The sequence below is a fragment of the Chrysemys picta genome, chromosome 3 (genome assembly GCF_011386835.1).
Source record: "Chrysemys picta bellii isolate R12L10 chromosome 3, ASM1138683v2, whole genome shotgun sequence".
Taxonomy (NCBI): Eukaryota; Metazoa; Chordata; order Testudines; family Emydidae; genus Chrysemys; species Chrysemys picta.
In genome coordinates this window covers 23,338,731-23,353,042 of record NC_088793.1, presented here as the reverse complement: position 1 = coordinate 23,353,042, position 14,312 = coordinate 23,338,731, and the positions used below count along the sequence as shown (strand labels likewise).

The 14,312-nt window shown below is 39.0% G+C and overlaps 1 protein-coding gene across 2 annotated transcripts in view; it reads left to right on the top strand.

Moving 5' to 3' along the window:
• Nucleotides 1–14,312, top strand: part of TDRD15 (tudor domain containing 15) — a 74,040-nt gene that overhangs the window by 33,995 nt on the left and 25,733 nt on the right. For both annotated transcript variants that reach the window (XM_065587602.1, XM_065587600.1), the window contains exon 2: nt 7,946–8,014. The gene's annotated coding sequence lies outside the window, so the exon portion shown is untranslated. The remainder of the gene's footprint in view (nt 1–7,945; nt 8,015–14,312) is intronic.

The window sequence follows — 14,312 nt, the reverse complement described above, 5'->3', positions numbered from 1 at the left end:
TGTAATCAGGGGCATGTGCAGAAATTTAACTTTGACCCCGGCCTCAGGAAGAGATAGCTCTGCCCTCCCCTCCCGGCCCCCAGCATGAACTTGCTCTTCCTTCCCTCCTCCTGTCCCACCCCGGCTCAGTCAGGAGCTCACTCTCTTCCTTCCTCCTGCTCTTACCCAGCAGGTGCTTGCTTCCCCCATTCGCCCCCCGCCACCGTTACCCCAGGGCCAGACGAGTTCTGTGCCCCTTAAGTTTATTGGGGGGGCGAGCCCCTGCTTGCTCCCCCCACCCCGTCCACTCCCCTGGTTGTAATTCATCTGGCTCCATTTGGTTCCCAACCACACCTCATCCTTCTCACTGAAAACACAGTCACATATGCCATGCTGCCATAGGATCCCCTAGCGTAAGGTTTGTACTTCTGATCCCTCTGATGTGGAAGTCGAATATTTACAATGAAAGAGGCATTATTAAAAAGAGAAGATTGTTTGGGATTCTGATTCATCATGCGAGGATTTAGTAGATGACTGAAGAGAAAGCAAGATGCATCAACCTTTGTGAAATGGATACATTAATAAATAGTGTAAAATAACAAATAGTAAGTAATAAGTAGTAAGTAATAAATAGTAAGTAAGAAGAAAATAAGGTGATTAACAGTTAGCATGGATATGTCAAGAAAAAATCATGTCAAACCAACCTAATAGCTTTCTTTGACAGGGTAACACGTCTTGTGGATGCAGTATATGTGGTATATCTTGACTTTAATAAGTCTTTTGATATTGTCTTGCATGATCTTCTCATAAACAAAATAGGGAAATACAACCTAGATGGAGCTACTATAAGGTGGGTGCATAACTGGCTGGAAAACCGTTCCCAGACAGTAAAGTATCAGTGGTTCACAGTCAAGCTGGAAGGATATAACAAGTGGGGTCCGACAGGGATCAGTTCTGGGTCCAGTTCTGTTCAATATCTTCAATTATTTACATAATGGGATAGAGAGTAAACTTAATTTGTGGACAATAATGAGCTGGGAGGAGTTGCAAGTGCTTTGGAGGACAGGATTAAAACTCAAAATAATCTGGACAAACTGGAGAAATGGTCTGAAGCAAATAGGATGAAATTCAATAAGGACAAATGCAAAATACTCCATTTAGGAAGGAATAATCAGTTGCAGACATACAAAATGGGAAATGACTGCCTAGGAAGGAATACTGCGGATAGGGATCTGGGGGTCATAGTGGGTCACAAGCTAAAACACTGTTGCAAAAAAAGAGACCATCATTCTGGTATGTATTAGTAGGCATGTTGTAAGCAAGACACAAGAAGTAATTCTTCCGCTCTAGTCCACGCTGAATAGGCCTCAACTGGAGTATTGTGTCCAGTTCTGGGCGCCACATTTCAGGAAAGACGTGGACAAATTGGAAAAAGCCCAGGGAAGAGCAACACAAACGATTAAAGGTCTAGAAAGCATGACCTGTGAGGGAAGATTGAAAAAATTGGCTTTGTTTATTCTGGAGAAGAGAAGACAAGGAGAGGAGCAGGGAGGGGGACATGATAATAGTTTTCATGTACATAAAAGGTTGTTACAAGGATGAGGGAGAAAAATTGTTCTTGTTATCCTCTGAGGATAGACAAGAAGCTATGGGCTGAAATTGCAGAAAGGGTGGTTTAGGTTGGACTTTAGGAAAAACTTCCTGACTGGGTAGTTAAGCACTGGAATAAATTGCCTAGCGAGGTTGTGGAATCTCCATCATTGGAGTCTTTTCAGAGCAGGTTAGACAAACACCTGTCAGGGATGGTCTACTCTAGATAATATTTATTCCTGCCCTGAGTCCTGCCTTGAGTGAAGGGGACTGGACTAGAAGATCTCCCAAGGTCCCTTCCAGTCCTATGTTTCTATGATTCACAAACACATTCTGTTTGAAAACAAAACAAAAAAGATACTACAGCTATTTTTCAATAATTTGCAGGCAATGTTTGATAGCAACTTAAGCACAGAATGCTGGGTAGACTTCTGTGTGCATTTCAGTGTCCTGGAAATTCTGCCAAGGAAACCCAGGGCAAATTTATTTTAGTTAAACATTAGTTTGGTCAGTGTTTCTACACTGAATATTTTCTGCTCTCATCATTAACTATTTATTTCTCTAAATCTGAATAGCTGCAGCATTAAACATCTAAAACCCCTGGGTTTCCAGGTATAAGAAGCATGGAAACAATATGATTTGTTGGTGGTGGTAGGTATAAAGCTAATGTTCAGTATTGGTATTCAGGGTTCTATATGATCAGCTCAGCCCAGTTTAGGAGCATGGTTAAATTCCTATCTTTCCCTACAGAATTCTAAGCTCTACTGATGGGTAATGATGATATGTAAATCAGTGATTCTTTGACTTCATTTGTTCCCCTGGCCAGCAGACATCAACTCTCTCTTTTTGATCCATTTGAAGATACCATGAAGAAGAGTGAACAGTGCAATATTGTAAATAAAATTTTAAAGAAGACTCAGGAAATGTTGCTTTTGACAAGGAGACAGCAAAGTCAGTATACTGAGTATTATTAAATTCAGAGTTAGCACAGCATTCCCAGATCTCTTTGGCTTTTGGTTCAGAAGTCTGCTTCTTCTCTTCAGGTCCTGTAAGATCACATTTCTCTGTGTTGCACATGGGCCATTGTCTAACTCTACGACCCTGGACAACGCTCCTGCACTGGTGCCAAAAGTACTGGTATAACAAACTGTCACACAAAAACCTAAAATGATCTGAGAAATCAAGCACACACAATTCAGGAAATGCAGTTAATGTTGACTCAACTCTGTACCTTTGTGCATCTGCCATTAAATATGGATATTTATGATTATGAATATATAAAATACTATTTTTTCCTTTACGGCATTATATTCCATTTGTCAAAAAATTTGAGGCCCAGTTGTGCCACCCTTAGGCCCTATGTGTATAATACAGTACAAACTGGAATTTCTGGTAGAGTCTCACACACAGTGCACGTGCTGCATGCACCATGTAGTATTACAGTATAATAAAGATTGTGCATCTAACCTGATAACATGGAAGTTTAGGAGATAAGAAATAGAACGTGAAGTTTAATATAATACACTCCTTGGTGTTTTGTTCATACAGCATAAAATTAGGACAACGGCCCTAAATTTTTCTATAGGTGTATTTTTGTCCACTCTCTTCCTGTTCCAAGTACTAGCTATTGCGTATTATTTATTGTTTTACCCAAAACTGTGCTGGTGCACTATTCAGCACATACGACTGGCCTCTTTAAACTTTTCTGGGCAATCTGAGTCCCTGATTATAGAAAGCGCCCACATTCAGTAATTGCATTTAAGCACATGCTTAATTTTAAGCATACACTTATCTCCCACTGAAGTCAATGACACTTAAGTACATGCTTAAGAGCTTTTCCTGAATCAAAGCCAAAGGTCTCACTCCTGCAAACACTTATGCACATGCTTAAACTTAAGCAAATGGGTAAGTGTTCGTGTGATTGGGCCCTAGATTTCACACAAGATGCAATGACGGGGGAAAGTGGGAAGGAGATGAGGAAGGAAAGTCAGTGGTCTCCCAAGTGGATGGTTTGTAATTACAAAGCTACTGGTCCAGTATTTGTTTCTAGGCAGTAGCTGAACAATTCCTAGCCTCTTTCTACAACACTATGAACAGAATAAGTAGCAGATCTCAAATTAAATTAAAGCTTTGTTTTTGTAATAGGCAGGGATATATCCAATTATTGATTAGTTCAGAGTTTCTTGTCCAAGGCTCATCATTTTGGTCCAGTGATTAGGGCAGTGGCCTATGATTTAGGAGACTCAAATTCAATCCCTGCTCTGCCACATACTTCCTGTGTGACTATGGGCAAGTCACTTAATGTCTCAGTTCTCCCTTTGTAAATTGGGGATAGTAGCATTTCTCTACCTCATGGGAGTTGTGAGGATAAACATATTAAAGACTGTGAAGTAAATTGAGATTTATTGATGAAAGGAACTAGATGTGTTATCTTTATTACTTACTATGTATACTGCATTAAGAGTCCCCATATCCTTTTCTCTAAGCTGCAAAGCCTTAAAATCATGGGATCATCATCATAACCAAACATTCCAGACTTTTGATCTATTTTAGTATCTCTTTTCTTCTGTATAAAGTAGTGTGACCACCTCACTCCCCATTATCAGACAGCTCCATTGGCTCCCATATACTTGAACATCCAATTCAGAATGATTCTCCTTATTTTTAAATTCTACCACGCACAACTTCAACCTGTCTCATAGATCTTGTCTTTCTCTACTTCCTTCCCTATTTCCACCACTTGCCTCCTTCCTACTCCAGTGTATGTACACTCATCATTATTGTGAGAGCCTGTTCTCCTCTGCATTTCCTGCCTCTTGGTCAAGATTCCTATGATTGCTCAGGCCAGAGAAACAAGGGGGTGCTCTTCAGCCATGCTGTATAGAGTATTGATTAATACTCTGTATGTAGGCCCACGCAGGGAAGATCATGAGACAAGAAGGGAAGTTGCTGGAGTATGATCAATACTCAGTACACTGCTTCTGCTGCCACCTTATCAAATCAGTCTCCCTAAGCCTGAATTCTACATAATGGGACACAGTGCCAAAGACAGATGCCAAGGTAATTCATATGCAATTTCACATGTGAAAGCATGAAATTCTGAGTTGGGAGTGGGGTTTAGGTGTCAAGCTTTAATGTGAACTCAATAAGTCAGTTTTTGTTTAGTGACTGATAAAAGCAGACAGCATAATCAATAAGCCTGTATCATTATTTATATGAAAAAATCATAGCTTTTAAGCTATGTATCATAGAATATTAGGGTTGGAAGAGACCTCAGGAGGTCATCTAGTCCATGTAAGAAAAGTTACTAATGCTTTACAGTTTTGCCTAATATATTATTTAAATAGAGTAACACTGAAATTGGATAAATAATTCATGCTGGATTTCATAGAATGTTATTACATATTAGATGGACTAAAATGGAGTTATTCAAATATTCTATTAAAATATTTAATTAATTAAAAGCAGATGGTACAAACTTCATATACTTCTATGCAAAAATATAGGGCCTGATTTTCATCCCACACCAGTTTGACACCGGTGAACTCCATTTACTTCAGTGAAGTTATTCCATATTTACATAAGATCAAAATCAGGACATGGTACTTCTGCAGGGCTCAATTGTAGTTTTGCACAAGCCTTACTCCGACTTGAGGGCTGTTGGTTGTTCTTTTTTGTTTGCTTTGGGTTTTTTTTGGTTTTGGACATGCTAGTTATATTGCAAAACAAAAGGATTGTGTTGGCTCTTCAACTGAGGAGGATGTAGGTTAATCATTGCTTTTCAGAAAAGCATATTTTTGTATCAGAACATTTCTAGAAACTGGGATACTATTATTATTATTTGCCTGGAAATTAAAAACAAATTTAAGTGAAAAGACAGTACAAAATGTTACAATTAAGGCCTGGCCCAGCATTCATTGCTTATCTTAAACTTCCGCAGACTTCAGCAGATTTCTGCCTGTGTATGAAATGTGGGATTGAGCCCACAGTTAATAGACCTGGGGAAAATGTAAACACAAAATTAAAACTATAAATTCATTGGACAACAAATTTAGGGGCATCTTATTAAAATAATTGATAGAGAGAAAAGTGATCACTTGTAAAGGCTTTGAGGCACATTAGGGAATGTTAAACTATATTGTATGCATTCTTAGGTTTATATTGCACAAACTTTACCACTCACTCAAAATTCTTTCTCTTCTTTCAGTGTATCAAGGGTCTGAAATAAAATCACTTACAAGTACTACTATGGGATTCACTCCACTCTTCCCCTCACTTGCTATTTTTATTTCAGTTTATTTCCATTCATATTCTGCATATGGAAGAATACATTGTCAGACCTTTAATAAAGTTGTTTTGGGGTGAAATCCTGATCCCAGTGGAGTAAATGGATGTTTTGATATTGACTTCAATGGGGTCAGGATTTTCCCCCTGCTGCCCAATACATCCATCCCCTCTCAGAATCTCTTCCACTCTCATTCAGAGGGCTTGTCTTCATTTTCAAGTTAACTTAAGTTCTAACTTGAGTCTTGCCCTTGCCTTGAGTCCCATCCACACACAAAACCCCTTAATTCCAGTGTGGTCATGGTTTTACTTGAGTTGGCTGGCCCGAGAAGGGGCATAGACTTAAACTTGCATGAAAAACTCATCACCTGGTAGTGTGGAAGAAGGCTAGAATCCCTTGATTCCTCGCCATGAGCCCAGGAAGGACAAACAAGTTCTCCCACAATTCACTGGGAAAGAATTAATATAGTGGCCTAGCTTACTGCACCTGAAGAACAATGGGAAGTCCAGACATCCCCAGAAGTCTTTGTGCCACACACAAATGAGTACAGCACCATGTGGACACAGCAGCTTAAGTATTATTTCACAGTATGCCAGGGGCAGCCTTAGCTGGGGTCCATGGGTGCAACTGCATCCACAGATATCAAGCCAACTCAGGTCAACCTGGAGTCACACTGCATCTGGCACAGGGATCACAATGCCCCTCACTCAGATTTGGCCTGGCCACTGTGGTGGAGGGAAAGCCATGGCAAATTTGAGTGAGTGGCATTGCAACCCCATGCACCAGGTTGCAGAACCACTCAAGTTTGGCACCCATTGTTGATATTGTAAGGAGTGACTTGCCCATCCCGGGCTGGCGCAGATCCCACCATCGTCACTGCTGGCATCATCGTGCTGGGACTGAGGTGACTTGCCAGGATGAGACCCCGAGGTAGGCACAGGGTTGGGGGTCAGGGATACCACCACATCCATTGGCAGTGGAGAAGGAGCTCAAGGAGAGGCAGGAGCAGCTCCCCCAGCTCATGCAATGCAGAGTTCCCTCTTTCACAGGCCTGAGCTCTCTCTGGCCCCCCTATCATCTCCCTGGCCCCCATCCCCATTCCCATTGAATCAGGAGATTACCTCTGATCCTGCAGTGTGGCTGCTCTCACTTGAGCTAGGCCAACTCGGGAGGAGTAAGTTGAGTGTTGATAACCTGAATTAAGTTTTCAATGAAGACATGCCCAGAACCCTCTCATATACACCAGCATCTAATAACACTCAGAAAAAGATCATAGATTCATTTGAGTTGGAAGGGTCCTCTAGTGATTCATCTAGCTTTTCCCCTGCATCGTGGTATGACTAGTTTGATTATTCCTGACCCAGCTGATAGATTTGTGTTTCTCATCTAGCATTAAATGACTCCACTGATGGGAATTCCAGTCTCTCCCTCTGCAGCTTGTTCCATTGTCTAAACATTTGTAAAGCTACAAAACCTCACCTAAAATTTAAGTAGCCCAGACCAAGACAAAACAATCTAGATGCAAATACTGACAGGGCTGTTGGCTTCCAAGTTTTCAGTACTTGCCTATCAAAAAGTTCCCAATTTTAAAGTAAAAACCAGATGCTAATCTCAGTCATACCAATGTCTGAATCTGCCCTTCAATTACTACCTCTTTATTGTTTTGCATGACACTATGTAGCCATCAATATAATTAAAACTTAATTTAGTTTCTCTTTTTAAGGTTAGATTTTAGTCATTTATGTCAATGTTACAGGTATATTTAGGTCCTCCCATACAGTACCACACCATATCATAGCTATTTTAATATGTATTTGTCCAGGTTATTATATGGTCCTTCCATCACTATAGAATCTGAGCTCTTCCCAGTAACAGGCATTCATTTATTTATACTCACAGCATCCATGTGATATAGGAAAGTTTACAGTTGGGGAATTGAGCGTAGAGAGACTTAATTACTTGTCCATGGGCAGATAGAAAGCCTGTGGCGCAGAGTCAGGAATTGAACTCAGGTGTCTTAAATCTGAGGCCATTGCCTCAACCATAACGCTATCTTTACTGAAAATAATGATGCTGATTTCTCATACACAGATTTTGACTTCGGTGAAGTTACTTCTGATTTACACCTGTGTAACCACGAAGAGATTCAGGGCCAAATGGGTAAGATTCTGACCTTGTACGGCTGGTACAATTCTATACAGTTATGCTTGCTTACCCCAGCGCTAATTTTGGCCCAACAGGGTTATCTTCCTTAACAATGCAATTCTTGTCTTCACAAAAAATTTACTGAACACAGTTCTGGGCACTGCTGGTCTTCTGAATTACTCTGTCCCCCTATAGATTATGTATATCCAAACCATATGAAAACAAACCCTGGCAGTTCATAAAACCTGGGTGTGTCTCAGCCTCCTTTCCGTGCCATCTTCTGTAATAAGTCATATACATTTATTAATAGTTTGAATTTATTTTTCTAATCCAAGAAAAACATATTCATAAAGAAATCAAGGAGAAAGGCCTAGCAGTTTCCCCTTTATAGGCCAGATTTTCAAGGGTATTAGTTGCCTAAAGATGTAGATAGCTGTCAAGTGGGATTCAAAAAGCACCTAGATAACGAACTCTTATTGAAATCAATTGGACTTAGGCACCTAGGTTCTTCTGAAATGCCCACTGGGGTGGAATGCTCAAAAGGAGGTAGGGTCCTAACTTCCATTGGAATCAATACAACTTGGGAGCCTAAATAGAAGTTAAGAGCCTTACTCCTGTGGAACATTCCATCCTAGGTGCCTATTTGCAACTTTAAGTACCTAAATCATTTTAAAAATCTGGCTCTTGGTGCTATGAATATTGTTCTATTGATCTGACTGAAAAAATGGTATCGGGAAATTTGAAAAATGTCCTGTAACTTTTTCCCGATTTTTTCCTCATACAAATTCAAAATGTTGAAGAAGAGTATAATCAAAAAAATCAAAATTCATGAATTTCATCTCTATTTATTCCTACAATATATTGGAATGAATATACAATTCTAGTCACCACGTATTGAAACCCTTTTCTACCCTGAGAATAGCTGCTTTTGTGCACCTGAATAAAAGTGATGTATCACTTTGTAAAGCATATACAGAATCAACAATGTAAGTTATGGATGAATCACCTGGGGACAAAACACAGCCCAGAGGTGTGGATATTCTACTTGACTAATAAGGTTCCTGGTTTGAAATCAATCAGAGCATGAAATAGCTACAAAGTAGCTGTTTCTTCAACCTTAGAGAATATTTTTACATGACTAACCAGTTGATGTTCTTTGCTCTGTAACAACCAGTGATCTCATTGCCACGCAGCAAACGGATTTATGATATTGTGCAAAGGTTAAAGCCAACAGAGATTTGTTTGGTGCAAAGTCCAGGTATCTGGGATCTTAGTAATAAAAGCAGGATATTTCTTGTTGCTTCTGTATAATCCACGGGGGTTCAGATAAAACAACTTCTTTATAACTTCTCTGATAAGGGCTGGGAAAAACAGGAGGTACAGGCAGACACTGGTTTCAGTCTCAAGTCGGTTCATTACTGACACCAGTTTTAACCCACACATACACAATACTGATAAACAGTGGTAGAGTCAGCACAATTGCTAAGCCATTTGTGTATCTCAGTTTTATACATGGAAGGTGTCTCACAGCTGGAAAAATCCACATAGATTCTTATGAGAAGTCATTTCTGGCTGAACCAACTAATATATTGTGTTTGAATCTACAGCTTCTCACTTCTCCATCTGTCTCTCTATAGTGACTATATGGTGACTAGAACATCTAGGAAATACCAAGAGAGTCTGATCTGGAGATCATAATGAGAATAAATTCTCCCTGGGGTTTCCACTTCTCATTGCTGCTGTTGTCATCTATAAGGAATCATGCACCTTTACTCTTGTTGCAATCTGTGTCATGAGAATGTGGTATCAGAAACGTAATGTCTAGAGTCCTTTCATTGTTACAGTAATGACTGGGGGCCAAAAGGGCCATCCATATTATTCTGCATTGGATAATTAAGCTGTGAAAAGCAAAGAATTAGGAAGCAGCAGAACCCAGACCTGTAATTTACATAGTATGGTAGATAATAAATTCATTATTATACATTTTACAAGATTGCAAATGCAGGGAAACTGACTTACACTCACTGTCAAGATAAAGACTCTCATGAGAATGGGAAACTGTACCAACTATTTATTCAGATATCATTAATATTATGGCCACTTAAGGGACTCACAGTTGTCACTGCTATGCACACCATTGCCTCTGAGAACTTTGTAAGCCAATGGAATTCAAATTCTCCTGTTCTATAACCACAAGTCCCTATCATTTGAGCCAACAAATAATTTCAGTTAGTGGTATATGGCCTATGACACACAGTTGAGCAGTTGCAGTTCCAGCTAATAGAGGTCAGTGGTTCACATATACACACAATTCATAAAGGGCCGATTCTGGTTTGTCCTAATTGGATATGAGATCCCTCCCCCGCAAGCCATCCCAACTCAATCTCACACAGATTCTCTGCATCTCCACTGCAGGTCTGAGGTAAGAAAGCAGCCAAATGTTTCTCTCCCCAAACCAGTGGCCAGGAGGTGGACAGGGAGGGGTGGAAAGCCTGATGAAGCATCGGGTAATATTCTGCTACTGGGAAGGGCCAGCAGCAAATTACTTACCTCCTGTTTTAGGCACAATTCTTCCACAGCTGCTTCTGGAGTGGTAGAGCTATGCACCACCTCTTATATGGGGCTGGTTGTTAAAAGACAATCTAGCCCAAAAGTATTATGGTCTCAATCAGGCTGCCCTGCAAAACAGCTTAGATTGGCTATTGCATTAAAAAGCAACAAGATATAATGTTGTTAGTGATACTATAGTTATGGTTAAGATGGTATTTTCAATGTAAACTCCTATTTCTCCTGAAATATAAAATTCCCAGAAATGGCCCATGCTTGTTCTCCATTAACAAAGTTTCTTGATAAGTTCAATTAAATTCCAGGTACTTTAAAAGTATCGGAGGTAGATAACAGAATGAAAATAAGTTTTTTGTGGGGGGGTTTATTTACCCATGTAAAATATTTTTCAGAACCTTTATCTTTTGTGCTTGGGTAACTCACACACAAATTAGTGTTATAACTTGATTTTGGTATGGACTTAGGCCACATTTTTCAAATGTAGATACCCAAAGTTAGGTCCTAACTCTGTATTTATTACATATTTTGAGGGCTTAACTGGGCATCTACCTTGACCTTTTGATATGGCATCAGGCAAGCTCTCTCTCAGAGTGTTGGCCTAGGGCTAACATGTTCCTGACAGTTACTTTATAAACAAGGCTTACCTACCCTCCATGCCTGACTTCTGGAGCTGACCTGGTGTGTACCAAACCTAAACTATTTTATTTTGTGTTGCATCTCTTCACCACTTCTTTCATCTGTATTTTTTCTAATATCAATGCAATAACACTTATATCAATGGGACTGCTTGTGTGAGTAAGGAATACTCAGGTGAGTAAAAGAGGCAAGATCGGGGCTTTAATTTGTAAGCTTTTTGGTATAAGGTCTGTGTCTTTATGTTCATTTAATGATTTGCACACTTGTGGCACTATAGAAATAATTAATAATAATTAATATACATTATTAGCAAACTGGGGCCTGGAAGATGGAGGACAAAAAGCAAATAAGCCACATGGATATGGGACAACATGTAAATCTCTGTGTCAGTAAAACAAGAATTCAAAGCAGGGAGAACTCAAAAACCAAGCAAGATAGCATGGCATTAAGATTAATTGCAACACAGCAACCATACCGGGTGTTTTACAAAAGAAAATGGTTCTAGTCCCAGTTCTGCCTTTGACTTGACCTATCTGTGCCTACATATAGTAACTAAGCACTATTATTGCTCATGGAGCAAGGTATTAATTGACATAAGGGTGGCAGAATTCAACCTAGACCTACTTACCCTGGTTACAGAACGTGTTTGTCTAAATAAAGTGGCAGCCTCCCCAGTTTTATTGAACTGTTGCACATTTCATTTTGTATTAATTTATTTAGCTTTATTACGTAATAAAGTCTATGGTTTTATCTTGAGCGAACTCCCTGAGATTGGCATGCCTGGCTATATTGATCCTGAGGAAGATTTCATGGGAGAACATTTGCATACACTAGCATCATCACCCTCTAACCTACATTCTCTGGACTTGTTTGTGGAGCTTGTGAATCCCTTAAATTTCTTTTCTTGAAATTATCATTTCACCCTTGCCTCCCAAGTTGCTATGTTGTTTGCTAAGCCAATTTTCCCAAGTCATTATTTTAGCTATCAGGCATTAAATTGCTCTTGAAATTTGGCCTCAGTCCATCTGAACAAACAAACTTAACTTAATTGGCATGCATTATGTTGCATCATCTCCTGTGGGGGTTAAAAAAAAGATGGAAAAAAAACAGGTAAATATTCTTATTTCTTTCAAATGGTTGCAAAAAAAATCTAAATCTTTACGCATTGATGTTCTCCTTAAATAGTTTTCATTAGAGATGACAGAATGTCAACTGTCTTCCTAATTTTGGACCTGAGGGAATTAATAAGATTTAAATTTAATTATCTGTATTCAAACCTGACCCTGTGGCTTTGGGTTGGATACAGAACCAAAAGGGACAGTTTTTTTCGTTCCGATGTTGCTGAAATAACACAGGAAGGGGCTGACCTCGTAAGAACCTTCACCATTCAAGATGGAAGAAGTTTATCTCGAGTTTTGCTATTCATAAAGATTGAACTCTTTTGCGATGATATGATTAAGAGAAGAGTTGGGACCATTCAATTTGACCCAGCCTCTGTCCCTGATTCAGATTTCAGCCAGGGCCCCAAACCTTCTAATTATAATCAGCATCTAATTATAATAGAAGTTTTCAATATGAGTAAGCATGTCTGACATGGCATGGAATTAAGGGAATACATTTGTACTAAACGGTTTTAACCATAGTGTCTTTGGAAGGATATGTAGGATTAGCATGATTCTATCATATATTCATGTGGGAGGGAATGACTTAGTTTGATGTGCAGAGGTGAGAGTGATAGTGAAGCCCAACAAGAATATTTCAACTACAAGTAACAAGTTCCTGGAGACCCTGGCGCTATCATAGTAGAAGTGGAGTGCTATGGTAATATCACCACTTTGCTAGTGGATGGAACATTTAAGTTGAATTGTTCATAGCAATGTTGCAAAAGAGACTTTCCACATTTCATTTTGTATTTAGAATTTAACCCGAAATGTAAAAGCTTGCAAAAATTTCTGGTCAGAGTGAATAATAGAAATACCACTTTGTCCTTAAATTAGCCCAATTCCTGAAGTCATCTTCTTTTTTTTTTAAAACCCTCAGTCTGAATAAGATCCATAGCAGTCTTCATGTAGGAAAACTAACATACTTCATCAACATTAATAATATAATCCTCAAAGTTTCCTGTGAGGTAGATATTCTCCCCATATCACAAGCAAGAAAAAATGAGGCACACCAAGGTTAGGAAACTTATTGGTGCAACATGAATCATGACACTGTTCTAAATAGAACTCAGAATTGCACACTTCGTGAGGCTAGTAAAAATATACCTATTGTTTTTCATGGTTTCAATTTAAAACTTTTTCCCTAAATTTCTTGCAAATGTATGTTTGTTTTTCAATGGGGGGAAGAATCCCAAAACCTGAATTTTTTTTAGGTTTTGAAAACTTAAATTTTTGTTTGTTCAGAAACTGTTTTTATTTTGTTTGTTTCTGATAAACATTTTCAGTTTTCAAAAACCAAAAATGTTTTATCAAAACCTCATTTTTTTTTATCGCAAACCTAATGTTTTAGGGGTTTTGGTCAAAAATCCAGAATTTTGACCAAAATAAAAATTTCATTTTGTTCAAGACATATTTTTTATTGGGGGGGGGGGGAAGTTTGGATGAAAAAAATTCAACAAGCTTTAGCTCTCAGGTCTTAGTGATGATTGAAATGGTCCTTTGGGGCAGTTACTTTGTGGTAAATAAAGGCAACTTGTCTCTTAAGTGATGCAACATTCAGGTTAACTTATATTGCCTATATGTCTTGAATCATTAAAGAGATAAAATATAGCTTATGTCTAGAAATGGTTAATGCATATATTTAGAAAAGTATTGTATGTTGTGTAATTCCGCCAAAAAATTAGCAATTATTCAGAGCAAACATGTTAGGGCTCCGTTCAGTAGATAATACCTAACTCCAGAGCACACTGACCTATTCAGCTGAAAGATCAGCCTGACACAGGGCATATGAAAGAAAAATCACTAACATGCCCCACAATGACTGTTTTGGCAGAATTTTGCCCCCCCTGTTTGCAGTCTCCTACATGAGCTAGGATGCAAAGTTTCTGCACCAGCCTGTCTGATGAACTGCCAATTTTTTTCGTTTTGGGGGGAAAGGAAACTAGTTTTGC